Raw genomic sequence first — 27,379 nt, 5'->3', positions numbered from 1 at the left:
CGTTTCGGGGTTAATTTCGTATTTCAGTCGCTTAGGGTTCTTATTACCACTTTTTCTTAAAAATATATTAAAAAGGTTCTTGTTCGACGGTAATTTCAAACCGTTTTTCTCTTAAAAAGTGTCCATCAACGTCAAACTAGTCATGATTTCATACAAAAATATTTTTAAAGTTTTTTTAAAAAAAATAAAAAAGGTTTTGAAAAAAAAAATCGCGTAAATATACTTGGCCATAATCGTGAATTTATTCTGTTCTATTATGAATATTGGAATGTTAGAGATCTAAGCCAATAGAAAGAGAATGTTCGCCCCCTTAAAGGGGTAGAGAAATTTCCACCCCCACTGTTTCTTAACCTTTTGGAAAGGTCATTAGAGTAATTTCTTTTCTATATTTGGTAACGTCATAACCCTCTATCTCATCTTACCTTAGGGACCCCCCCCCCTTCCGGGGGCCAATAGTATTCTCTATTACAAAGTTACCCCCAACGCGGGGGGTACGCAATTCACTCCCCTCTCTACCGAAATTTCTCATTACGATAAAGTGTAGGTGACTTCGAAATATGTCTAAAAAGTTTAGGGTTAAACTTTTAGAATGGAATTAAACTTTGACCTGTAAAAGATGTAGAGAAAATTCTGGAGTGAAGCAATGACTTTTGGTTCAATATTCATGTTGAAAGAAAATACATTCCTGAATTCATAATTATATATTTTTTGTGGTTTTGAATGGGTTCTTCTTTAAAAGAGGGTCGAAGGCCCTTCTTTTTAACTTTTTAAAAATATTTATAAATATTCTTATTCCTTCTCTTCTTCTAAAACGAGTTAATGGTTTCAGATAAATGCTTGAATTTAAGTTAAGTTTTATTTTAATATTCGAGTGGTGGTGGCCCCCCTATTTTTTTTTTCTAAGAAAAAAAAAGCGGAAGAACTAAATAGAGATGGTTTAATAAAATCGAATCACGGACGGATACTTCCGCCTTCTCAGTGTCAATGTGAAGGTTTATAAACTTGCTTGAGTGGGACTAAAATTTAATCTAAGATAGCTAGGCCTAGTGTTATGATAAATTGTATAAAATACTTTAATATAGTTTGCGTGGACAAGTGAACATTGAATGATAAGTCTGCATGCATAAATTAAGGGAGATCATTGTTCTTTGGGAAATCAATTTTGAGTCGAAAATGTAGGTAACTTCTATCTCCATTTTTGTTTACCACAAGGGACACTGTTTCAAATCGAGTTAAGATTGTACATAGTATTTTACGGATGACCCCTTAAATTTAATTAAGAAACTGATTAAGACATTGATTTCTAATTTAATTTAATTAAGGGGGCCATCCCTAAAACACACATCAAATTATAACTCGATTTGAAACAGTGTCCCTTGTGGTAAACAAAATGGAATGGAGATAGAAGTTACATTTAAATCGACTCAAAATTTATTTCCCAAAGAACATCCCCCTTAATTTATGCATGCAGACTTATCAGAAACACCCTGTATATCATTTTTGAAATAATTAAATAAACCAAAACTAAAAAAAAATATAAAAAATAAGCCATATTGACTGACGCCACTGACCATTGTCCAATCGGTACTAAAACGGGGTCAAGTCAATCCCAGGAAGCTCGTAGTAGACGTATTTTAGTCCAGACTTATCAGAAACACCCTGTATATAATTTTTAAATATATAAATAAATCAAAACAAAAATAAAAAATGTCATATTGGCTGACCATTGTTCAATTGGTACTAAAAACGGGGTCAAGTCAATCCCAGGATTCCAGGAAGCTCGTGGTAGACGCATTTTAAGTATAGTTATAAATTATATTATGCATATGGTTTTTGGCGTGACTTAGTGCTACAAAGTTTTCAAAAAAAGATATATAAAATTTGACTAATGGCGGGCGTTTAAGCGTTGACTCTATTGTTACGATCGTTTTTAATGATTTGTAACGCCGCCGTGAAAGACCGGGGAAAGGTGAAACCAGGCTAAAACAATAGTCAATATACGGTAGAGTACCCCGGCCTTATTGAAAAGGGTCAAAAACCTCTATGAGAATGAGGTTACGTAGTATGATTCTATAGTCCCCTGTTACGAAAAAAAATTCCAATTATTTTGGACATACCATTTAGTTTCGGCGTGATTCCTAAGGTGTTAATTATTAATTTATTGATTAGAGCATAAGTTTATGACACTACCTATACTCCGTAATGCTATCTAGAGACTTACAGCTCGAGATAACTAGTTCGAGAACGACAAGCAAGCGAGAATTGATCATTAATTTAATTTGTTAGAATTTCTGCTAATTTATTCAAATTATAATTAAAACACGCTACCTACTTAATTAAGCCTAATTATTGACCGTCAAATTCCTTCCTATACCCATGTCTGTTCTGACTCAACACCGTGACCAGGAAATATGACCACTCTCTATATATAATACCTTTAAATATTTTTATCATTATCATATTTTAATAAATGCACCTAATAAAATTATATGCGAGTCCAACGAAACGTTAATTTCATAATAATATTCGTCGAGGTCAATATATATAATACCAAATGGTATGCATGCATTCATGGTTTGGCGATTTTCACGTGACGTCATGAATATATGACATCGGTGTGCGGAAGTAGCGCGCCAAAACTTCTGGGGATGCGCCGTGCGCGCGACGATGTTTGGGGTTGGCGCCTCTTCAGCTCTTCGACTTGTCGCCGCCACGGATTGGATTCCCACCCCCCCCTTAGCTCTTTCCCCCCCCCCCTTTCCTCGAGGCTTATCGCGTGCACGTGTGGGGCTTCACCGTATCACGTTCTAGTCGTGCCGTGCGGGGGAGCTTACCTTAAATTCCTTTCCATCATTTTAATATTACGCCTTGTGACATTCTACGCTTTTTAAAAAACCCCCCCTTAACAAGTTTTTTTTTCCCACTATATGTCATAAAAGGTAGGATTTTCGGTTTTATTATTCATGGTCTGTACTTATTTAAATTAAGTAAGCCCGGTAGGGTAGAAAGGGGAAGAAGTTATAAGGCTAATATTAGACAGAGACTACTTGGCTCTCTATAAGTACTTAAATCTATCGGCTTACACGTATTTTTATTTTTGGAGTCCATGGTCTGTGGCGATGTTTTTTTCTTTAGCCCCCCCCCCCCCTTAAAGTTACTTAAAAAGGCACCAATATCTCTGGCGCTAAGGGTTTATTGCCTCCGTTTTTTATTTTTTCCAATTTTTGTTAATTAAATATTTAAATATATCTTTTCTTTTTTGCTTTTTTTAAATATTTGTAACGACACGTAAAGCTTTTGGTGTCAGATTTAGGACTTTAAAAGAACGTCTTTTTTGTAGTTTTTATCAGATGGTTTTATTATTTATTTTATATTTTTATTTTTAATCGGGTTATAAAAATAATGCAGCTGGACGGAAATAAGATAGACGCGCATTTTTAATTTATTTACTATTTTTAATGCGAGAATAATGAACGTGAATGAATTCATGTTTTTTATTCAGGGTTGGCAAGTTTTTGCCAGGGGTGGAAAAAACCGCGGTTTTTACCTGGTAAAAACCGGGTGGCAAAAACTAATTTTTCCGCGGTTTTTACCGCGCGGTTTAAACCAGGTTAAAACCGGTGGCAAAAACCATTTTTTCCGCGGTTTTTTCCACTTTTTAAGGTTTTTTCCAGTTGCTATGTGAAGTATTTGACTAATTATTCGTTAAATATTCGCGAAAAACCTGGCAAATTTGAATACTAAAAATTTAATAGAGTAATAACCACCTCAAATTTAAAAATTAAAAATACTATTGTTATTTTTCTAACATAACAATAACAAACATCACGAAAATGCACTTAAAACTCGCTAGTTTACCACTTTGTAACCATGAATTTAGTTTTTGCCGGTTTTTTCCGTTTTTGCCGGTTTTTACCGGTTTTTTCCACGTGTCCCGGCAAAAACTAGTTTTTGCCGGGTTTTTGCCAACCCTGTTTTTATTTTGATTAAAATGGTGTCAAAATTTATTTTTTTAAATTTGTCAGAAGAGATTTTTAAGTCACGCGTTAATTTTAATTAATTTTCAATGTCTATAATTAATTTATATTAATTTAAGTGGCCGGAAAGATAATTCTCCTTTATTTAGAATTAATGAAGGTTTTCTTTGATATAAAATAATGTGATAATTATTTTTAAACTTTATCAGAGACAATTAAGAGTCTCGCGATAATTTTAATCAAGTCCTTAATTACTTTATATTTGTTATCTGGAAAAATTATTTTCCCTTTTTAATTGTTTTCATTAATCAGTCTTTATTATAAAATAAATGGATTAAAAATTAAGGCAGATGCATGCATGTTCTTATTAAATCAAGCCTTTTATCACATCATCCATAATTATTTTCATTAATTGAAAACATAAATAATTCTTAGTCTGAGCTATAATTAATTAAACCGATTTTAATTAAATAATTAATTATTGAATACAAAACATAAATATTTCTTAGTCTGCACTATAATTAAAGTACCCTCCATTTTCGTTGATCCAAATAAACCCACCACAGTTATAATTAAATACACAATTTAATTATAGATTTAATTTTATCGAGTATAATATAATATATCCCAAACCTTAATTTCATTTTCAGTAATTAAGTTTTCTAAGACAATCAATTAAAAATCACTTAGCCAAAGTTAACACTGAGGATGATGAATTTTTTTTATTATTTTTCGCGCCAAATTGACAGGAAGCGCGGGAAAATGGCGGTGTATAAATTTCCCGGGCCCCAAGTCATTAAATCTAACTTTCTGTTCTAAAATTATCCAAACCATTGATAGTTAATAAAGAAAGAAATAGTTAAATTGAATAGTATAAAAAATCGTCGAAATTATTAAATTCAGTATCAATTTTGCGTTCGAACTACTTTAATAATCCTACGCGCATTTAAATAACATATCAATACGCCATAATTTAAACAAAACTCCACAGCATTTTTATAATAGGAGCTGATCATCTTCTTCATTTGAAACTAATATCCCATCCCCCCCTCCCCCTTGAAATCTTTTTACAAAACCGGTTAGTAAATTCATTAAATAAAATTGGGGAAATTCTTGTTGGTCGCGAAAGTATGCGATGTCGTCAAAAAGCGAGTATTATTATGTTATAACTACCAGTGTTTTTTTTTATTAGGATATATTTTGGCCCTTGGGACCCTACAAAATGTTCTTACTGAATTTAAAGTGTTTTTTCGGATGGGAAAATTTTCCTTTTTTTCTTTGATCGTTGAAGGAAATGGGATGAACAAACAACGCGTCTCGGATGATGAGATGACATCTTTCTTTTTCATTAAATTTAGGCCTTGAGAAACACGTGGGGTGTGAATAAATTTATTAGCAATATGTACTGAAAAGGGTTCGATTTGGCCCATGAAATTCTAAGGACCTGTTATTTATCGCGAATGATATTTATAGGCGGTATTTGAAGCAGACAAAAAAAAATTATATATATTTTTATTTAGACGTCAATTTAGGTGTTGTGTTTTTTTTATTTTATTTAATTTCAATTTTATTTTAAAAATATGTAAATTTTATATATATATTTATAAATAATCTGCATAGGAATTTTTAATAATACTGAAGGTGAAATTTTATAGTAACTCTTGGGGGCATATTATTTGTGGATTTTTAATTTTTTTAAGAGTAATTAATTATGCAAATATCTTCTAATGGTTAATAAAATTTAAGAAATAAATTTATTCAAGTTAAAAAAATAATGCGGGGTTGCCACATGTCAGGAAAACGTTAGGGAATTTTAAAGTGGGCCAAAAACGTTGGGGAAAAGTAAGGGAATTTCAGAATGGACTAAAAAGGTCAGGGAAAAGTAAGGGAATTTCAGAATGGACTAAAAAGGTCAGAGAAAAGTTAGGGAATTTTAAAAATTGTAACAAAGTCAATGAATTTGTTAAAAGTGGCTGAAATATCCGCCAACCAAAATATTACTAAATATAAAATTTATTAAAAACATTTATTCAAGATGATTCAATTTGAGGAACAGGTGGTGCGTCGTTTTTCATCTTTAGTTTCCTCTTTTGAAAGATAATTAATTAATGATATTCTATGTTGATTTAAGAAGCCCCTAATGATGTTAAACTATCATCTCCAATGGGAAATGATTTAAATTAGCGCGCAGATTCCATAATGCACCGATACATTCGAGGTTTTTCGCCGTCAAATGAACGCAAATTACAGTAGCGTACCTATTTTTACCTCAGGGTTAGCAAATATCGGAGTAAGAAGTTTTTAGAGAGGATTTACGCTTCATTGAAGAAAAATACATTTTTATTTTAGGGTTTATTAACACTCTATTTCCGTCAGTTTTCCTAAAACAATTTAGTATATTTATTTTTTATTATTACAAATTAATCTATAGTTATATAAATAAAAGTCCTTTTGCTGACTCGCTGATAATCTGCTTTACCTAGGAAGCTGAGATTTAGCGGGGACTTATTAATTAGTAGCTACTAAAAGTTTATAACATATGTTCTTTCCATAAGTATGTCACTAACAGCTTGAGCTAGTTCGAGGGAGAACGACAAGCGAGAATTGAAGTCCTACACTCGATGGTTAATTTTGCAGGACTTCCATCTAGGTCCTATTTATTTGCATTACTAATAGTAGCCTTTGAGAGCAGCGCCTCACCAGGCAATCATCGCTTTACCTCGAATCTATGATCTACCCCACTCACTTCATGACAAGCTCCAGTTTCTAAGTTACCATTGTCAAACTTATCATGGAACATATCTTATGGGTTGCCTTGTTGATTTTTGTGTTTGAATACACCGCCATATTTTTGAAATGGCTGCCAGAAAGGTTTTTCGTTTTAAATAACAAACCGCTGTCCAGAAACGTGTCTTGTCTTCTTCTAAGTTCGGTGCCGTTTTGGTCGAAAATTCTTTAGATTAGATATATTTTTTGGAATTAAGGAGACCGGCCGACGACCATCTCGCATTTTCTAGTTCAATGTCGTTTCTATATCTTATCTGTTAAACTTCTTAACCTTGAAATGATGGCGAATTATTTTCCTTTTTATCTTTATATATTTTTGGAATGTAGTCAGTCCAAGTTTTTTTTTCTTTTTTTATTGCGAAGGGGTTTTCGCGTGTCACACTCACGTCTGTAAGGTTAATATAAAGTCGTAAAAAAAATATAAAGGTTTATCGAGGAAAAAAAATTACTAAATTTTAAACGAGAGTTTAAGAATAAATACTTTTTACAACTTCTAGATGATATTGGCAGGAATAAGTACAGTTAATAGAAATCATTGTAACCCCAATATCTCTTAAATTTGGCGCGAGAACAATCCCACGTGCTTTTGAACTTTGGCGCGAGAACAATCCCACGTGCTTTTGGACTTTGGCGCAAGAAAAATCGCACGTGCTTTTCGAATTTGGCGCGAGAAACATCGCACGTGCTTTTCGAATTTGGCGCGAGAAACATCGCACGTGCTTTTCGAATTTGGCGCGAGAAACATCGCACGTGGTTTTCAAATTTGGCGCGAGAAGAATCGCACGTGCTTTTCAAATTTGGCGCGAGAACAATAGCACGTGCTTTTGGAATTTGGCGCGAGAAAAATCGCACGTGCTTTTCAAATTTGGTGCGAGAAAAATCGCACGTGCTTTTCAAATTTGGCGCGAGAACAATAGCACGTGCTTTTGGAATTTGGCGCGAGAAAAATCGCACGTGCTTTTCAAATTTGGTGCGAGAAAAATCGCACGTGCTTTTCAAATTTGGCGCGAGAAGAATCGCACGTGCTTTTCAAATTTGGCGCGAGAACAATAGCACGTGCTTTTGGAATTTGGTGCGAGAAAAATTGCACGTGCTTTTCGAATTTGGTGTGAGAAAAATCGCACGTGCTTTTTAGAATTTATATTATCTAACTCGTGCAAGTTAAACTTTAGGAAATTACAGTGGAAAATTAACTTCTAGGCTGAGACACGTTTTCCGAGTGTTCTAGAACGTTTCTTAAACTCTCTACTAAAACCAGTAGTTGAAAATATTTAGCGATAATATAAACCTCCTAACTTTGAACTAAAAGTCTGTTGCTTTGAAGTTATAGTAAATAATTCCCCTTTTCTCACTGTTTTACTACTTCTAAATATTTCACTTCAATAAACGATCCTCTAATATCACCCACCCACGTGACCCACCCACCCAACCGTCTCACCAGATCAACGAAAACCAATAAGTTCCAGACGATTTTGTTTAAAATATTGAGCAGCAGTCAGGCGCCATCATTAAAATTCAGAGGGAGGAAGAAATAGTTAAACGGAACTTAGGTCTCTTTCCAGACGAAAGTCTTAATTAAATTGTTCACGAATAATTATCTTCTTTAATCGCTTAAAGAGTGAAGCAGGGTCGCTATAGTCAAACAGTATGAAGAGATGGGGGTAAAATTATGTATGTGCATGGCGCCATAGATACAAAATGTTTGTTGCTGTTATAGCTGTCAAAACCATGAGAAAATGTAGGCCTATATCGTCAACAGAATTAAAGGGAGTATCATCCTAAAGATCTTAACATATTTATAATATCTCTAAAGGCCCATCAGGGATAGATTTAATTTTAGAAGTAGGAATGGAGAACAGAGTAATCTGGGCGCGCGTCTGCGTCAAAGTCTCAGACCCTCTTCCACGGAACGGAGGGGTATGAAAGAAGTGGCCGCAGTGGCGGGTCATAGCGACAGAGGTAAAAAGGAATTACGTATTTTTCACCGTCCCCGTCAGCAACGTCATCAAAACTTAGTTTAAGTGAGCCAATAAGATAATTTAAACTTTTCGTTGCGAGTTGGAGGGAGGGGCTCTATACTGGGCTATGAGTCGGACTGAAGTAAATACTAACCGTTCTCCATTCCTACTTCTAAAATTGAATCTATCCCTGCTAGAATCTTACGTAAATTCACTTTGATGCCCCAATCCTCTACTTACTCATTTGATACTCCCTTTAACCCCAAGAGATCCTCCTTTCTTTTTCTTCTTAAAATTGACGGCGAAGATATTAATTAAAATGGTTATTTACGACGCGGTGACTTGCCGACGTTTATTTACGCTTCTTCAATTGACTCACCGTCAAAGTGCGCGAGCCCCTCTCTCTTTCTCTCATCGTCCCCAAGTCTCCCAAAGACAGAGATAACAACATTTTCACCATCAATTGAGCCTATGCCTTAAAGGCAATGCTAACTTAAAATTAGGCATCATATTCAGCTATAAAAATAACCGGGACCCCGCCTTCCATATTGGTTCAATCTCGACGTTAAAAATGGGGGTGATTGGTACCAACTTGAATTTGCAATAAGTTATAAGCTACTAAAACGAGTAAGCCCGGTGACATTTTCCATGGAGGAATATTCGTGGAGTGACAAGGAAAGTCTAGTTAAGATTGCATTAAATTTGACTATGTCTCCCGTAATATTGCTCCATGGTGGCAAGTTCCTGGTATTCAATGGAAAACAGCCTTTATGTTAGGCTAAGATGAAATGGTTTTGCATTCTTAGAATTGAATTTATAGACTCCGGATAGATGGGGTCGCGCCGGACGTTTTTAGGGGCCTCTGTTGGTTTCAGCTAGATTTTTTTTGCTTTCTTATCTTTAGATAAATGTCTTCTCTCCTCACAGAAAATTGGCAAAGGAATAGAAACTATACCTTAAGTAAATCACGTAATGTTTTTTCAATGGCTATAAGATATGTTCACCATAAGTTTGTTAATCTCTGGTTACAAACTGGAGCTTGTCATGATGTGAGTGAGGTAGGTCATAGATTCAGGGTAAAGCGAGGGAGGCCTGGTGAGGCTTAGTAATGCAGACTAAATAGGACTAGATGGAAGTCCTAGCTGCAAATTTAACCAGTGTGTAGGACTTCAATTCTCACTTGTCGTTCTCCAAGCTCGAGCTGTAAGTCTCTAGCATTACGAAGGAAGATATAGCGTTTCTATTCCTTTGACTGTATCTTCCTTGTCCTTCTGTCCCCGAAAATGGTTTTAACCCCGATCTTTATCCATCGTCCGTCCTTTCGTCTCGTGACTCTCTTGAGAAAGCAAACATTCTCTCGATTCTCCTCCATTCCTCCTTTTAATCCAACCATCTTCCCATCTGGACCTTATGCTTGCTTATATGTGTTAGTTTGGTTAAATTCTAAATCAAATCTTTAATCTCTTCCAAAAATTTAACGGGGATATTTTTGAACGCATCTGGGTTCTTTTAATTAATGTTAGGGTTAGGCTTAAGTTTCCGTCTTTAAATCATCACTTTGAGAGAGGACTCTTTTACCGAGCCGAGCTTTCAGGAAGGAAGGAATCCCGCAGTGAAGCAATAAGAGGGGAATCCATCAATCTTGGGAGAACAAGTCGCGCGTCAAATTAGTATTTTACTACTTAGTCCTGTCAACAGTCGTGTTCAATTAAGTTCGGTGATGTTATCATACGAGCGTTTCTAATTGGCGAAGGTATTCTTACGCGACTTTTGTTTGATGAATTGTTAATTAACATATTGTGGGAGTCGTTAATTGGGTCAAAGTATTGTGATGGGTCTGGGTTTTGAACTGAACCGTTCTAAGGTGGACCAACACCTGATAACGTATTACGATGAATTACTTATCGGAATGCATACAGATAATAAGAATTATTGTGCCCCATATCTTCCATTTTAATTTCTATTCTGGTTTTGTTATCCGGGGATGGGGGAATTATTGGAATAATGGGGGAGAAAACTGAGAGCATGGCACTAGGACCCAATTATATCTTTTCAAAGTTCTCAGCTTCGCAATTGGTTCTGAATTATTATAAATACCACAAATTCATATTTATAATTTTTAAAAAATATTTCTCACGGTTAACCCTCAAATAAAATTGACTTATACAAAACACCCCCTCTTCTTCCTTCCCCTCCTCCTTCCTTTTAAAGGGAAGATAAACTATCTATATTCTTAAATTAATTTTCTCCCCACATTCCATTAAAAGCAAGCGATCTTGACTTGACTTCAAAGTACTTCTGAATGTTTTGTGTTCCCTTTAAAAAGAAATGAAATGAGGGGGTCTCTCTCTCTACATCTCTCCAAGCTAATAACCATGCGGGTATTTACTATATATTTTTTTTTATTTTATTATGGTCAATTTTCGGGGGGTAGTTCTTATAGAAAAAAAAAATCCACTCCACCAATTTCTCTATAACACAAATAGCTAACCTAAACCCTAAATCTTCCCCAAAAAATTTATTTCAAAAGAATAAGTTAGGAATTGCGGCAAAATTCTTTTAATTCCATAAGTTAAAAAAAAACTCTTATTTTTTTATTTTATTTTGCGATGTAACGCTCGGATAGAGTTAAAAAGAAATATCTTTAGAAGAAGAAGAAAAAAACCGGTTTTTAATTCCTTCCTTAGTCAGATGTTGGCTTATTTTGACATCTTCCTTTAAAAAGTTCAGCTTCTTCTTCTTAGACCAAGGGCTTCTTGTAAACTGTTATTTTCTACCCAGCAGAATATAATAAAAAAAGTAGGCTTAAGAATAGGCCTAAGATTACGTAAGAATCTGATGACGAAATCTTGACTTGAGAGAGAAAAGAACTTCTGGATGCGCGGTTAAATTCCAATCCAAGCTAATAGGGTTAAAAAGAATTTCTGGTATTTCATCCAGGATACGCCATGGGAAATTTTATATCAACACGATGGACCTTTTGGATTAAATAAGGCAGCTGTGTACAATGCGCATTTTCTAGTGTTGTATTTTCTCCAATCTCGTGAAACCGTAAAGTCTGAAGTAATTTTTCGGTTGGAAAGGTCTATCCATTGGCAATTTCACGGAATTTTATACGCAAATAATCTTAAAGAGGATTAAATTTAAGAGCGATTTAACGACGTTAATCCCCAATCGCGAGTATCGTTTACGTTTACCGTGGCGCCGCTAGGGGGTATTTTATGCATACAGTAGCTTAAAGGCCGACTTCCACCGAAAAGGGTTCTTACGAACTGAAGACCGTGCATCGATTCTTAACAATAGAGCGACCGTGCCAATTTTCGAGTCCCTACTGGGGCAAAATTTGGAGGGGTTCTTACGAACTGAAAACCTTGCTATGCGGGTTCTTACGAACTGAAGATAAACAATAGAAAGTCTCTTAAATATTTTATTCCCGATTTTTACGACCCTCTGAAGGAAAATATCTATTGTTTATCTTCAGTTCGTAAGAACCCCCGTATCAAGGTTTTCAGTTCGTAAGAACCCCTCACAGCGGGGATTCGAAAATCGGCACGGTCGCTCCATTGTTACTCTCGATGCACGGTTTTCAGTTCGTAAGAACCCTTTTCGATGGAAGTCGGCCTTTAAGCAATATAAGTACGCCAAAAGTATGCCACTTTGATTTGTACCATGATGAACCTGCAGGAGAAGTCGGGGATTTGCAAAATGGATGGAGGAAAAGTGAGGGATAAATCAGGCTAAAGGTCAGGGGTCAAATCAGTCCTGATATGGTCAGGGATATCCGAGGGAGAAATTAGGAACTAATCAAGTATTTGCAAGTGCAAAGGTTATTCATTTCGTCAGAAACACCCTGTATAATTTCGTTAGCTGACAGGAACAGATACTACATGGTAACATGGGTCAAACTACCGTTTAAAAAATTTTGAACATTCATATTCATACTTATTGGTAACTTTATTACTTACGCAGTACTCGATAAAGTCTATTGCCGGGGGTGTGTAGAAAAACTCAGCCTTTGAAAAAAAAAGGTCAGGTTTTTTTTCGTTATCCCCTCATCTTTCTGCGGGCCGCCGAAATGACACGGAACTCAAGTAAACTAAAGATGGTGGTGAGGAGGGTATCCTCAACTATCTGAACCATAACCCCCCTTCCTCCCCCTCCATCCATTTTCCATTTATTCTACGGATTCCACGCGTTGAACCCGAACCAGAAACGGTCGAGGAGGATGGAGGAACGACGGTCGGATCGTAGTCTAGCTAAGCTTAGCCAAGGCTTATGTTCCTAGTTCAGTTGCCACTGTCTTCTTGGGTTTTCTTAAGGTTTTCTCGGGTTTTCTTTGGCCCCGTTCCGTTGCAATAACGGTGGAGGAGCTCAGGGTTGAGGGAATGTTTAAAAGAAAGCGCTCGGGGCCAAGCGATTAACTTCTGCTCAAGTCTTCTATATCGTCTTTGGAAACGTGAAAGTCGAAGAAGAAGAAGGAAAAAAGTCATCCCCATTCGAGGAGGACCGACCCGGCCAGAAAATTATCCCCAATTACGATTTTAAGAGGCCGGTTCCGTTCACACTGCGCAGCTAGGAATGATGTTGTTATGTGGGTTTGATTTTTAAATTGGGTTGTAAGGGTTTTTAACAACGGTTTGTTATGTCGAAGACCTATGTAAAATGGGTAGAAGGGTTTGTTTTGGGTTTTAGATCAAAGTCATTTTTTTTAAAGATTTAGACACAATAAATAAGCTTATTTTACCTTATCTTAAAATTAGATTCGATAAAAATAGGTCCAAGAAAAGAAAGAAAATACTACTATTAAAATTTGGGCTAAAAATAGACCTAAATGACCCTTTCTTAAGATCGAAGACTAATAAAGGCTTAAATTTACCGTATTAACCCTAGTAAGGGCGCCTTATACCTTTTAGTCTGACCTTTAAACAGTGCCCTCAACACAACACCCTCGGGGACCCACTGCGATATTACAGCTGACCATCGGGGGGGGGGATCTGCGGCCCCTATTCACGTGCCTACAGTGCCTAGTGAACAACCCAGTACTGCCTTTTAAAAAAGCGGTCTAAATCACCAATAAACAAAAACTCTAATAAAATAGTTTATAAAATACATAAATTTTAAAACTGAGTGCGAACAAGACGCCATAATAGCTAGAATGCGTTGAACTGAAAGAAATGTAATGTGTTTTAATGGTAGCATTGCAGCAGGGACAAAGGTAAAACCTAAGAGAGCTCGGCTAGGTCTCTCTATATCTCAGGCTGTTTTCACGTTATAGCTACGTTATCTGCTAAGACTCTGCATGCTGGTCATTATATTATTTTTTTTTACCATTTAAATTATTCCCCCATCTTTCTCTCTCTCTCCTCTTTCTCTTTCTTGGAGGATAATTTACTCCGTGATTATGATATAATTATCCCAATTCATATTGAATGTTTTTCTAGCATTTCGTGTCTGTGTCTGTGTTGGTTGGGGGATTTAGAATATTTAGCGGGTTTTATTTTTAGGAGAAAATGCAAAGCATACTTGTAATCGTAGAACACGTTTAAATGATTAAATAGCAGCCCCCGAAAAACCACGATTATTTGGAAGTATAGCATAGCTCCTTTATCAGATACTAAAAATCTTAATTTGATCCCCGCTAAACCCATTTACGCACGGAATTACCGTCTGGGGAGAGATATATTATAATAACTCTCGAATTTTTGTTCACCGTTTTGTCTGGGATTTTTAGGTATTTAATTTAAAAATATTTTTTTTGCTCAGACTAAATCGAAATAAGTGGGGTTTAATTATAACAGAAGTATAAGAATAAATTAAACTGGTTTTAAATTAATTATGTGAAATAGATTTAATTATACGGGGTGTTTCTGATAAGTCTGGCTTTTTTCATAAATTAAGGGGGATGTTGAAGTTCTTTCAACTTCTTTGGGAAATCAATTTTGAGTCGAAAATGTTCTATACTTCTATCTCCATTTTGTTTACCACAAGGGACACTGTTTTCGAGTTAAGATTGTACATAGTATTTTACGGATGGCCCCTTAAATTTTATTAAGAAACTGATTAAGACATTGATTTCTAATTTAATTAAGGGGTCATCCCTAAAAGACCCATCAAATCATAACTCGATTTGAAACTGTGGCTCCTGTGGCAAAATTACATTTTCGAGTCAAAAATGATTTCCCAAAGAACATCCCCTTACTTTATGCCAGACTTTTATCAGAAACACCCTGTATATGGTTTTGTTTAAAAATTAAATTTCTATACATTTAAACTTGTTTAGTATAAACGGCGGAACCTATACACCTTCCTTGAATATTTAAAGCCATATCAAAATTCAAAGGAATACTTGTAAAATATCAATAGGACCTTTTTAATTTTACACGTAATTTTAATTACGGTAAAATTTAAGAAACGGCACCAAAACCCCTGTCCCTGTCCCTGTCCCTGTCCCTGTCCCGGACGCGTCCGCGAAACGAACGCTTACGATGAGAGAGAGAGGGAAACCGGTCGCGTCCGCGAAACGTACGCTTACGATGAGAGAGAGAGATCGCTAGCGTACGCGGTGGCGATACGAAGCTCCGCGTAGAGAGAGAACTGCCTGCCTGGTATATTAGTGAGAGGGGGAAGAGGGAGAGGGGGCATCCCGCTCGGAGAGAGAGGAAAGAAAGGTAGTTTAAATCTCGCGGGCTTTTTTGAGTGAAGGGAAACAAGATGATAATTTTCGTGCACTACTGCACTTTTTTAATTTTACACGGAATTTTATTCCGTTAAAATTTAAGAAACGGCACCATGCGCGTGATACATCAGAGATTATGCTGAATGGTTAGGTTAGGTTAGGTTAGGTTTCGTAAAATAGAGGGGACGGTTTACGGTCATAGTGATTTCTGGTTTAGGGGATCCAGGATTTGGTTTTAGATACATTATTTGATTCGTATGGTTTTGAAAAATTATACTTTAGTGGGGTGCACAATTTAGTTTCATTAATATTATTTGAAATGTGACGTTATTAGAAATTAAGGGGATACACGATTGCGTTTCAGAAATGTTTTTAGTTGTACGATTTATTGGAGATCAACTATACGGGGGGTCACGTGAGCCGTGTAAAATTACTATTAAGGCCCAGCCCTTGGGCCATCTTGTTTCAAAAAGATATGCCATGCCCTGTTATCCATCATGAATAATTCATTTCAAGCATGAATACGTATGAAAATGTCAAGTATAAGATAAGCTACCTCCATCATACACGTTCCATCATAAACATGTATCAAAGGTGGTCAATTTATTCATAATTGATATGAATAAATTCATTGCATTATATAACACTATATACAGGGTGTTTGTGAAAAGTCCATCAATAATGAAAGGGCGTATTTATTGGGCCATTTTGAGTCGAAAATGTTCTATGACATTTTGCCGTCCGAGCCACTGTTTTCGAGTTATGATTTGAATATTTTAGGGATGACCCCTTCATTAAATTAGCGCTGTCTTTCAATTTCTTAATTAAATTTAAGGGGTCATCCGTAAATTACTCCAATCATAACTTGAAAACAGTGGCTCGGACGGAAAAATGTCATAGAACATTTTCGACTCAAAGTGGCCCAATAAATACGCCCTTTCATTATTGATGGACATTTCACAAACACCCTGTATATGTATATAAAAGATGGTAAATTCACCCCAGGGGTGGATAATGGCGTTGTAATAGTCGTCATTCGTGACGCTTTTTCCTTCGATTTCTATAGCTACCTGTATTGAGCTCTTCTTCAAGCAAGACCTCTCTTGAATTTCTGAGTGGAATAGGCGTATGTATATAAAAAGACATCTCTGCCGTATCTTTTAATGTTAATTCAACGCCGCCAAGGCCTAAGTTAGGCACGAAACCATGCCGAATCCCTTTAGGCTAAATGCCATTAAAATTATGAAAATGTAATATTTGACCTTGCTACCGCATTTTTTCTGTTACGTATTTGGGGGGGGGGGTTATATTAGCATACCTGGTCGTGTGACGTATAGATCGCCTTTGTGTCCGTTTGAATTTTGATATGATGGATGAATTGATGATCCAATCTAATCGAATGAATTTTTTAATATTTAATATTTTTAATATTTTTTATTTTAAGTCCTAAGGTTATTGGCTTAGATTTTATATTAATGTTTCTATCATGATTATTATTATCAATGAATTAATTTAAATTAATATTTATTAATCAAATGAATAAATAAATATTGAGCCATCAATCAAATTTGTTTGAAGTAAAGCGTATATGGTGTACCGCCCCCTTGGTTAATTTGTCAGTACACCTTAATTTTTGGATGCCGTTTATTTAGTCGGATTTATATCAGGTTAATTTTGTTGGTAATTTAATGTTTCTAATCAGGATTTAATTTGAGTTTATTATGGTGATTTAATCATGTTTATTAGGGTCTAATTGTGATTTAATCGTGTTTATTAAGGTCTAATATTGACTTAATTGAGTTTATCATTTCTTAATGACTACAGCTCCGTAAAATTAAGTTAAATTTGGAATATAATAATCTTTAGTTTTTAATGAACTGAAAACATTATCTGAATGTAACGTGAAAACTTCTATTTTGGGTGAAATACTTCTACAGATCACAGGTGTTTTACGGAAAAACATGAGCGTTATTTTTACCCCAGAACAGAAGTATACAGCGGGTTGAAAACCCTTACAGAAGCTGAATGACCTTTCACCCCTCTCAGCATTAAAATAATACCTTTGGGAAGTTCATATAATTCGGAAATATATTTTTGACAACTGATGAAGGACAATTTTATTTATCGTCGTATTATTTTCGTCTCTTTCTCATCCTCGCCAATTAAATTGTACAAACGTCAAAAGAGGCAAGTCTTTTACCCCCAAAATGGTGCCTCTTAAGTCTTTTTAATACCTTTTCATCGGTCGTTCAAATTGGGGGGTTCGGGTTTTTTCTTAAGGGTCCTCAAAAAAATATCGGCGACATTCTCCCTCCTGTTCTTCTTCGGAGTAGGCTGCTGCCATTCTTTTATATTTATATCCTGTCGTGACACGGACTCATTTAGGCCTAACTACCCTCCCCCGAAAAAATACCCTGAAAAATCTGGGCTTCTGTCGAAATCTACCAAATGATCTCTCTCTCGCTTGCTCGACTCCCCCATTCTTTCAGAGTCGAAATCCCTGATTTATATACTTCCATAAAGAGAGGATGAAACGAGACGAACGAATTCCGCTCTGTTATAGAGAGCTTTCAGTTGGAGGAGGAGCTAAGTGAGTCTCGTGACATAATTTACGCTGCCATATTGGTGGGTTTAAAGCAGGAATGAAGCTGAGACCACCCTACCAATATGGCTAGCAGAACAGCGGTAAGACTTGGGAGGGTGTGACGTACTACTATCTCATCTGACAGCTCCTCTATAGACCATGTTCCAAACCCTCATACCTATAACGTTGCCTCTGTACCCCACCTACGTTACCAAGTCCTCCCGGCATCCTCAGCGTTTAGGTAGGGGGTCGTAAAGGATGCCCTCTCTGTTTTTAAAATAGAAGCTAGTTTTTATACAAATATAATGGCGCTACGCGGCAGCACTTAACAATCGCCTATTCCGAAGGGTAGGGACGTTGAAGTACCGCAGATAGCCCATCATAATTTCCACTCTTTCTCCAGGGTCTTTGATTATAGCAGTGAAGAATAACATAAATATGTTTCACCATCTCTTTTTAAAAGTCATATTCTGGTCACGTCCATACATATCTAAAGATTGCACGGCGCGTATTTATGGGATCCTATTGACCGAATTGTACGTGTTCCAAAATTTACGTTTGGGTTTGACACATCACCATGAAATTACTTACCAAAACCGAAAGGTCCTTGGATTATATTATTTTTATTTTATTTATTTTTTTGTCGCGCGCCTTATTTTTATGTCACGCAAGTTTGCACGAGAGAGGTAGACAGAGAGCACGTTCTAAATTTAAATTAGAAATTTTATTGGGGTAGGTTATATTTTGATTCATATTCCGAACCTTGCTTGCTTTCCTTTCCAACTTGTGGACACGTTTAAACAATCTCTGCGCGTATCTTTATCTTTATTTTTATATTATCAAATAACTTAAGACTTCCTGCATGGACTAGCTGGTCTTGACGTGAAATTTAATCCGGGATTCTGTTTTTTGATGATTTTGATTTTTGACGTCAATCTTAGGAGACAGAATGACGGCTATTTACCTCCAATTATAAAATGTTTTATAGGTAATCGATGGAAATTTAAACTGACTTTGAGACCACCCGGAAAAACATGTATTTCGATATACTATTTGCTTGATAGAATATAAATTTTAATTTTTTTAATAACTTTAAAAGAAAAAACACGTGGGTGGACTGTATACTTCAAATTTGACAGTTTAACTGGTTAAATATTTCTTTTTTACTTTTTAATACTTGTGGGAAAATCCGGTAACGTAACTTCTTCTTCACTCTTACATGTTACAGCTAGAGAGATTAATCAAATTTTTCCAAGTTACATTGGCATGCATTTTCTACGTCCGGAACTTCAATGTTTCTGTAAAACACTCCATTAATAAACTATGGCGTGATCGACTGGTCATTCGTAACCTTTTAGCCAATAGAGAGGTTAAGTTGAATAATTTATAAGACCCCCACCCCCTATAAAGTATTAAGAGGATACAGAGTGTTGTCCTTCTTCTGCTATAACTAGTCAATGAAAATTACTGCTATACTTTCAAATTCGGAGTCAAAATAGGCCAAAAATATTTGGCTTAGGGGGTTTAAAAGAAACGCAAATTGTCATTGGGAGTGTGTGGTGTGGGGGCTTCAGATCTTCAAAACTTCATGTACCCCACAAAACAATCCCATATCTTCAAATGGAGATACACCCTCGAAGTTTTCTTTGCAGGTTTTCCAAGGGGGGATATTTTTTTTCTAGATACTAGCAAACAAGATGGCCCAAGGGCTGGGCCTTAATAATAATTTTACACGGCTCACGTGACCCCCCGTATAGTTGATTTCCAATAAATCGTACAACTAAAAACATTTCTGAAACACAATCGTGTATCCCTTTAATTTCTAATAACGTCACATTTCAAATAATATTAATGAAACTAAATTGTACACCCCACTAAAGTATAATTTTTAAAAACCATACGAATCAAATAATGTATTTAAACAAAATCCTGGATCCCCTAAACCAGAAATCACTATGACCGTAAAGCGTCCCCTCTATTTTACGAAACCTAACCTAACCATCCAGCATAATCTCTGATGTATCACGCGCACAAAGTGCAGTAGTGCACGAAAATTATCATCTTGTTTCCCTTCACTCAAAAAAGCCCGCGAGATTTTGTTTCCCTTCACTCAAAAAAGCCCGCGAGATTTAAACTACCTTTCTTTCCTCTCTCTCCGAGCGGGATGCCCCCTCTCCCTCTTCCCCCTCTCACTAATATACCAGGCAGGCAGTTCTCTCTCTACGCGGAGCTTCGTATCGCCACCGCGTACGCTAGCGATCTCTCTCTCATCGTAAGCGTACGTTTCGCGGACGCGACCGGTTTCCCTCTCTTATCGTAAGCGTTCGTTTCGCGGACGCGTCCGGCACAGGGACAGGGACAGGGACAGGGACAGGGGTTTTGGTGCCGTTTCTTAAATTTTAACGGAATTAAAATTCCGTGTAAAATTAAAAACTATGTAGGGAATCACAAATGCCATTGGTATTTGGCAGTCATTGAGATAGAGGGAGAGAGAGATAGAAAATGAGCGGGTAGGGCCCGAATTACACGGCGGCACACCAACCAAGAACCAGACGATCAAGAGTTCGTTCAGTTCGAGGCTATACCTACTATACGTTAGTAACATTACTAAATTCGAAACGAACAACATTTCTGCTGCTATATACTCCACTTTTTCACCTCGATGGAGGAGAAAATTTTCCTTTTTCTCTCTTCTCGTGACCCGGTCATTAAGGGGGAGACCAGTTGGCCCAGCTACGCTCGTTATTTTGATAATGATGGCCCAAGAGAGAGAGAGGGAAACTATACGCCAAAAGTTGCCAAATAAAATTGCAGAAATAATCCAAAAACTTTAGGCCAACTGATGTTGGAATGAAACTTGAAACTGGGCTGAAATCAGAAATAGTACCTCGATATGTTGTACAATCTAGAAAAAGTCAGGGAGTTTTAAAATTGTAATGTTATATATATCATAAGTTTATAAGATATCAACTTATACATATCCTTTTTAAACGGAACCATCTGGATAAGGTGTCCAATGATCCAATCAATCCAATGCATCAATTTGTCTCCCTAAATTTACCCGTACCTACCGGATATTAAAATTATATTCATTCATTATTTGGCACGATCAAGAGACAAAAGAACGGTAAACATGGCGCCCACCTACCTATAGGGGGGCCAAAATATCCGCCAGTTTGTCCCTCTGTATTTCAGGCGGCCGGACGCTAGAATATATATAGACTGTTGTTACCCCAAAAACCGCCGTCATGATGAGGGTTTGGGGCGTTTTCATGATCAGTATATAAACTAAACTTTGACAGCGCTCGGCATAGGAAAAAAGGCGGATGAAATTATAATATATTTTTTTTATGTTTTATAAGCAACTGTGTTGTGTGGCGACAGCAGGAGGAGGCTGCGTGGAGTTATACGAAACCTTCACAAAATTTAACGCGGGTGCCTGACTGTCGCCACTTCATGCAAAACCTTTTTTTCGTAGAATGTAATTTAAAGGTAATAATTTCCAACGACAGACAACAAAGGGTGTGAGCTAGAGGGATGTTGCCATTTTTTTTTTTTTTTTGCTTTCTCAACAATCGTTTCCTTCATTCGGTATAAAAACTTTATCTAAAAAGCGTTTAGTGTATTTTCAAATATAAATATCGTGGGAATGTCACGTATTTTAGGTGGAGCTCAGTGTGACGTCACTTTTGACATTTATATGTAAAAATATCATAAAATTGTAAAACTTGGTCCGAGTTATCAATCGAAAGGTTTATAGACGTCCTCTCCATAGGATTAACATGAGCTTATTTACAAATTACAAGACTTCTTTTAGCTCTAGTTCTATAAGAGATACAGGGAACTCCTAAAACCCAACACTTGTAAAACTATATTGCATACAATTTAAACAAGGCTGGTGAAATATGCAGATCCCACATCACACCCCCGTGCATAAAAAACATTAATAAAATTGCACCACAATTAAGGCTTATGCTTAATTTGTTTGGAGAAAAGGATATGAAATGAAATGATGGCGCAAATATTTTTTTTATTTTGAAATAAAACTTGCCTAATTTCCACGGTAAATATAACAACGAAATGGGATCGCGACATCCGTTTCGAGAGATTCAAGCAACACAAAACGTGATTCCCAAGAGTGAGAGAGTGATAGTTATTTCACCATGAAAAGATATCTTAATGGTTAAAAATACGTTGCCAGTTTGGGAGGGGGGGGGGACGGAGCTAGCTTAGCTTAGCTTTCAACTATTGAAAATGGATATTACCTGAATTCCCCTTACGTACCTAATTAGGCTTAACGTTAGGATGCGACTTCGTGAGGCGACCATTTTCTTTCAGTGAAAGAAAAAAAACTATTTACTCCTCCTTTTTTTCTTGGGATAGATATTTCTCTCAGCTTGCACTTCGTCCTAAGAGGGTTCGTAGACTGTCTTTCGGTCATTAGCAAAATGAGTAGATCATGATGCTGTTTATACGTTCCTTCTTTTTTTTACGTCTGGCCTAACGGTGCTAGATTATAGACTATGAAAATTATCTAGCTTAAATAAAATAATAATAAAAAAAGAAAACCTTAGGTTTTTTTCTATTTCATTTTCTTTTAATGCAATCTTTTAATTAGCCAGAAGTTATATTTCAAGTTATATATGTATACAGAACCAGGGATAGATTTAATTTGAGAAGTAGGAATGGAGAACAGAGTAATCTGGGCGTGCGTCAAAGTCCCGGACCCCCTTCCCCGGATGGAGGGGTATGAAAGAAGAGGCGGGTCATAGCGACAGAAGTAAAAAGGAATTACGTAGTTTTCGCCGTCCCCGTTAACAACGTCATCAAAACGTAGTTTAAGTGAGCCAATATGATAATTTAAACTTTTCGTTACGCGTTGGAGGGAGAGGCTTTATACTGGGCTATGAGTCGGACAGAAGTTAACACCAACCGTTCTCCATTCCTACTTCTAAAATTAAATCTATCCCTGACAGAACAGTGTGGATTAGCTAGATGGTGCGCATGCGCTAAACGGGCTAGTGAAATTTAAACAATTCCTTCGTTTTATATAAAATTTCTAAGATTCAAATGTTCACGCACTTATTACTTAATTTATAAACAACCATAAGGAATTCTTAACCAATTAGCGACCACAACACGTGACGTATACCACGTGGTACTTTAATTCCAGTATCTGTATTTTCCCTCGTGAAATAGCTAAACCATCCTTGTAGGATCCAGAAGTTTCGTTAAACCGATAAGAAATTTTGGTTTACGTTTTCTGTCGATTTTTTTTCTTTTGGTTTTATCCGTATTTATCCTTATCAAAAAAATGTATAAAAGACGTCAATTCGATTTAACGTTTTAAAGTTAAATCGACTATAACAGAATTTTCCGCTCATTAAATAAATTAAGACCAGAATTTGTTAAAAAAATAAAAACTCCTGTCAGATATTTAATTTTTATTTAGGAGGAACTTGGCGCCAATTCTTTTTTATTATCGATTTATTTGTAACGAGATGAGGTAAAAATACTTGGATAACAGATAATAACAGATGGTCTACGGAGCCACGGGGGATTTTAAAAGAAGAAAAGACAAAAGTCGCGTACGTCTTTCCTCACGTAATCACTTCGTAATCGTAAGACAGTTTAGAAAGTTTAATGGTCCGTTAAAAGATAAGTTTTTAAGACCATATACTCTTTAAGTAACTTAAATTTCTTATTGGAAAACAAATTGTTTTTAATATCCAGGGATTAGGGTCGATTTAGAGCTTACCAAGCTGCTAGAAGACTAAGAAGAATATACTGAATTTATTTTTAAATAATTTAAAAATACGTCATATATAAAATATTTTCACATTTTAATTTTTATTATTTTACTAATAAATAAATAATTAATTTCCAAGATATTTAATATTAAAATGGTTTTTTTTTAATAGAAACCCCAAAAAATCAAATAGTACCTGCCTTTCCCTCGCAGCAAATTGTAACTGTGAATAAAGAATAAACAACTTAGTCAACATTATCAGATCACAAAAATCTTCACTAAGCAAAATTATTGCCCCCTTAAACACCGGTGCTTTGCGGGTTATACATTTTTACAGGGGCTATGGAAATAACCATTATAAGACTTCACCCTGTAAGTCGGCTTCAAATTGAAATATATTTTACTAAAAAATAATTATTAATATTAAAAAAAAATAGTCCCTGCCTTTCTCTCCATTAGCTCTAATGAAACGGCTCGCGAAATATACAGTATAACATGCGTGACCAAAATTACCGACTAATACTCTATCATAAGCGATCGGAAAAAATATCAAATCCTCTGTTCCAAAACTATGATTATTTTCTCATTTTAATCTCGCGTGCATGTACGGAAAAATATATTTTTTTCTTACGCGTTTTGTTTCCACAATATTCTCACACACCTCCAATAGACCATTCCATTAATTCTTCTTGGGTTATTTCCATCGAGCCAAGAAGCGCCGCTAGAGGGAGCGCGAGTAGTCTACCCTCCCACTTGTAGTGAACTCGGCGTTGCCTCTAGGCGCCAGTGAATTAACCCTTATATGTTGGCAAGAAGCGATATCTAGTTTATTAGGGAGAATGTATAAATTCGCCACATTTCCAGCCAGCTTTATCTCCAGTCCAAACGTACAGTAGGTCCGGAGTTAATCCCCGCCGCCTCTAAATTACAATCAGCATCTCATTGGTTCTTGAAATGAAAACTCACGTCAGCGCGGCGACGCGAATGACGAAAATTACAGTCATATTTTCCGACTGAGGAGAGGCGAAATAGCCCGGCCTCCTTTTACGTCCCCCCTTGTATTTTGAAAGGGGGACTGGGACTATGGCGCGCGAATACTTGGGCATCTTATACCAACTCCCTAATAAACTAGATATAACTTCTTGATGTGGGTTTCTCTTTAAGTATTTAATTGAATTGTCTATAAACGTTATCCATTCAACTTCGTAAAGCACGTGATCTTCTAATAGGCGCCGATATGATTAATTTCACGGGACAAGAAAATTATTTGAGAATGAATGGTAAATGATCGAGGCCTTTTCTTTTGTTTTCAATCATACGAGATAATAAAATGGATTGGAAATACAAAAAAAAAAAAGAATTATTTTTGAAACTTCTTGAAACTTTAGTGCTAGAGGGGAAAATGAAATTATATTATTTAATGGCAAAGTTAAATGCTAATTACATTCGCCGTTCTTAGATAACTGATTGTCTCGTAACTTATAACCTTGAATCTCTTTTTCGTCAGCTTTCTTTGAAAAACTTTTCCTTTTGGCTGTAAATGATAAGTAGTTAAGCTTAATTTATTTCGGGATATTAGAATTTCTACGGAGATGGTGGTTAAGATGAGAGAAGGTTGAAGGATTTTCCGTAGCCCCTTTTAGTTAAAACTATCTGTTAGTTAATGAAATTTGTATCAAATTATCCAAGGTTAGCCCTGCCCCATGGCTGCATTAGTACCACCGTCTCTCTAGCAATACGTATACACCAGCTTAACTTGACAATACTGAACGCTATACAGGGTGTTTCTGAAAAGTCCATCACAAATTAAGGGGCGTGTTTATGGGACCAAACTGAGCGGAAAGTACCAAAGAACATGGGGTGTACAACATTTTGTTACGGAGATATGGCCTTCCAAACATTCGCCCCTAAAACAAGGAAATATCCAAAAATGAGGAGTAACACTTAAGACCGACTAACCAGCTTGTTTAAAATTACTAGACAATTTCAATAGCCTTTAATCGAACAATTGATTTCTACCTTTACTAATCAGAAGCGTATAAATGAGTAGAAGTATGCCTACGGTGGTAATGTAAAATTAATCCCAAGTGACATGATGTTTCAAGATCTTCCCAGCACCAAGTAAAATGGTTCTGATTGAAGGGACTTTTATTAGCACAGCGTAAACAACGTTATTTTCAGGAATTAGTCCAAATGTCCACGGGCGGCATTACAAAAACGAGGCAGTCTTTCGAATGATACTTGGACATGTTGGAAGATCCCTGGCTTGTTCCTGTTATCTCAAACCGTAAAAAGCTACGCAAATCTTCATCATCACGGACAACACTCTTGTACGTCAGGTATGACCTTGAGAAAACCTAAAAGGACATCTCGAATGTATTTGAAAAACCCATCTCCAATTAAGGGGCGTGTTGTTTGTTTCCAACAGAGTAAACTCGCCCAGAGAACAATTACAATGCAGAGCCACGTTTCGGCGTTAATGGCCCACAAAGGTGGTCCCAAACAAAAGAACAAACTTTAATTTGTTTCGTTCAGTAAGTGTTTCATGTGTCATAGATAAAACGCCATGATTAATGCACAAAGAAAATGTTATTGACAAGTTTTCGGACCGCGATGCTGAAATGTGGTGGTGCACCATCGTGCATGAACCACATTCTGTTTATTAAACCTAAGGGTACGTCTTCGAGTAGTTCTGGTAAATCGTCCCGTAAGAACTACAAGTAAGCCACACCGTTTAACCTGGGCTCTAGGAAATATGGCCCAATTAAATTGTCACCCACAATACTACACCACACGTTTAAGCTGAATTGTACTTTGTGAATTCTAACGCAACTACTCGAAGACGTACCCTTAGGTTTGGTAAACAGAATGTGGTTCATGCACGATGGTGCACCACCACATTTCAGCACCGCGGTCCGAAATTATCTTAACGCGACCTTCCCTTTGCGGTGGTTAGGTCGAGGTGGACCTGTGGAGTGGCCTGCTCGATCACCCGATCTGAACCCTTGTGATTTCTTTCTTTGGGGCCACCTGAAAGACTTAGTTTATCAGACTGAAGTGCCCGATGTTGAAGAGCTACGTCGACGAATAATTCACGGCTGTCAAACAATTCGCGAAACTCCAGGCATTTTTCAACGTGTAAGGGAATCATTTGTAAGACGTGCTAATGTGTGCCTTAACGCGGGTGGTGAACACTTTGAACAATTTTTGTAACTAGTTGCAATTAAATGTTAAAACTTGTCAATAAATTCATTTTCTTCGTGCATTAATCATGGCGTTTTATCTATGAAACACACATGAAACACTTACTGAACGAAACAAATTAAAGTTTGTTCTTTTGTTTGGGACCACCTTTGTGGGCCATTAACGCCGAAACGTGGCTCTGCATTGTAATTGTTCTCTGGGCGAGTTTACTCTGTTGGAAACAAACAACACGCCCCTTAATTGGAGATGGGTTTTTCAAATACATTCGAGATGTCCTTTTAGGTTTTCTCAAGGTCATACCTGACGTACAAGAGTGTTGTCCGTGATGATGAAGATTTGCGTAGCTTTTTACGGTTTGAGATAACAGGAACAAGCCAGGGATCTTCCAACATGTCCAAGTATCATTCGAAAGACTGCCTCGTTTTTGTAATGCCGCCCGTGGAC

General features: G+C 36.5%; 1 protein-coding gene and 1 long non-coding RNA gene across 2 annotated transcripts in view; both read left to right on the top strand.

The window, feature by feature from the left end:
* The window catches only part of LOC149709930 (uncharacterized), a 38,102-nt gene that overhangs the window by 5,455 nt on the left and 5,268 nt on the right, over positions 1-27,379 (top strand). The window lies entirely within an intron of this gene.
* Positions 20,417-27,244, top strand: LOC149709931 (uncharacterized). Its single transcript, XR_016376329.1, has 3 exons — positions 20,417-26,070; positions 26,160-26,265; positions 26,688-27,244. It is a non-coding gene; the product is annotated as an uncharacterized LOC149709931 (long non-coding RNA).

Source organism: Phalangium opilio, unplaced genomic scaffold (assembly GCF_054372755.1).
Source record: "Phalangium opilio isolate 3A_F unplaced genomic scaffold, DU_Popi_V2 ptg000011l_1, whole genome shotgun sequence".
Taxonomy (NCBI): domain Eukaryota; kingdom Metazoa; phylum Arthropoda; class Arachnida; order Opiliones; family Phalangiidae; genus Phalangium; species Phalangium opilio.
Note: the sequence above shows the minus strand (reverse complement) of the source record. Positions and strands in the feature narration are given on the sequence as shown.